At 45.7% G+C, this 2,068-nt stretch overlaps 1 pseudogene; it reads right to left on the reverse strand.

Annotated features, from left to right (window-relative positions):
* Positions 1-337: 337 nt before the first annotated feature.
* LOC116378204 (OTU domain-containing protein 5-A pseudogene) lies at positions 338-1,727 on the reverse strand (annotated as a pseudogene).
* Between the last annotated feature and the right edge of the window lie 341 nt (positions 1,728-2,068).

A 2,068-nucleotide genomic window follows, 5' to 3' on the forward strand; every position in this document is an offset into this window, starting at 1 on the left:
AACGTCTCTGTGAGGACACCCGGTTAACGTCTCTGTGAGGACACCCGCTTATCGTCTCTGTGAGGACACCCAGTTAACGTCTCTGTGAGGACACCTGAGCATCCATAGTCTTCTCTATCATGTCCATTGTCTCCTGTATTTGTAGTCTGTGGTCTGTTAGTTTCACCAGTAGTACCTTATCGTAGTAGTAATAGTAGTAGTATCATGTAATAGTAGTATTAGCAGCAGTACCATGTCGTATTAGTAGCAGTACCATGTCGTAGTAATCGCAGCAGTAGTACCTTGTCGTAGTAGTATGTCATAGTAGTATTAGCAGTAGTACCTTGTTGTAGTAGCAGTGGTAGTAGTAGTATCATGCCATAGTAGTATTAGCAGTAGTACTAGTAGTAGTACCATGTCGTAATAGTACTACCATGTCGTAGTAATAGGAGCAGTGGTACCTTGTCGTAGTAATAGTAGTATTAGCAGTAGTACCTTGTCGAAGCAGTAGTAGTAGTAGCAGCAGTAGTACCTTGTCGTAGCAGTAGTACCTTGTCGTAGCAGTAGCACCTTGTCGAAGCAGAAGTAGTATTAGCAGTAGTACCTTGTAGTAGTAGTAGTACCTTGTCGAAGCATGTAGTAGTACCTTGTCGTTGTAGCAGTAGTAGTAGTATGTATGCAATACTTCATGACTATCAAGTCATGAAAGCTAATGCTAACACTTCAAAACATAGCCGTTTACTGTTGTTTCCCCCCGTTAGCATTAGCTCTAGTGCTAATGCTAACACATCAAAACATAGCAGTTTACTGTTATTTTCCCCCGTTAGCATTAGCTCTACTGCTAATGCTAACACATCAAAACATAGCAGTTTACTGTTGTTTTCCCCCGTTAGCATTAGCTCTAGTGCTAACGTTAGCTTCCGTACCTGCTCTACTGTAGCCGGGTCCACGGACTGCAGCCGTGCCGCGTTCTCGTACTCGTCCTCGCTGTTGTTCCCGGCTCCTTCCTCCGTGTCCTGTCCGGATCCTCCTCCTCCTCCTGGTCCAGTCACTTGTCCTCCTCCGGTCAGAGCTAACCCTCCAGAGCAGGTTCCTGTCTGCCGCCGCCTCTTGCTCAGTCCGGGCCCGGAGCAACAGCTGCCTAACCCTCCTCCTCTTTCTCCTCTTTCCCCTCTTTCCCCTCTTTCACCTCTTTCTCCTCCTCCTCCTCCTCCGGCCGACACGACGAGTTCTCCTCCTCCTCCTCCTCCTCCTCCTCCGCTGCTGCTGTCCCGACCGTCTACTCCCGGTCCCACCACCGGTCCCACCACGGAGGAGCCGACGGGCGGAGGAGAGGCCTGCTGAGACCGGGAGCTCGCGTCGATGCTGATCCGCCCGGAGGACCACGGAGGAGGAGAAGCTCTCGGTCGGGCTCCGGCTCGGTGTTGATGCTGGTGAGGATCGGAGCCGCTCCGACGGTCGCTGTCGTCGGCGTGGTCCGAGACACCGACACCGGAGCTGGGCTTCTTCTTCGGGAGGATCGTCATGGTGGTGGTGGTGGTTGGTGTGTGTGTGTGTGTGTGTGTGTGTGTGTTCTGGTTCAAATGTTTCGGTTAACCGACCTTTTAAGGCTCTTAACGAACCGAAACCGACGATCAGGAACGACGATGACTCGGCTCCTTTTCGACGGTTTATTTAATCTTAACAAAAACAAACCGCGGCTCCTCTTCCCGTCCAGTCCACAAAACATCAACACAATCTGACGGAGGGCAGTGACGTCACTTCCTTGTTACGACGGCAGTTTTTTTTTTTTTACGTCAGGCCGTTAATCGGATCTTTATTTTTAAGTTTCTGTGTTCAACAACATTATATCAACTTTTGTTTGAATCAACTTTAATATGGACAGCTTATATAATAATAATAATATTATTATTATTGATAATTATATTGGTAATTATGACAATAATAATTATTGGTATTATCCTTAAATAACAATACAATTATCATCAATAAATATTATTATTATTATTATCAATAAATATTATCATCAATAATTAATATTATTATTGTCAATACATATTAATAATAATAATACATATATATGTATACA

Source organism: Anarrhichthys ocellatus, unplaced genomic scaffold (genome assembly GCF_004355925.1).
Source record: "Anarrhichthys ocellatus isolate YVR2014 unplaced genomic scaffold, GSC_Weel_1.0 scaffold2204, whole genome shotgun sequence".
NCBI lineage: Eukaryota > Metazoa > Chordata > Actinopteri > Perciformes > Anarhichadidae > Anarrhichthys > Anarrhichthys ocellatus.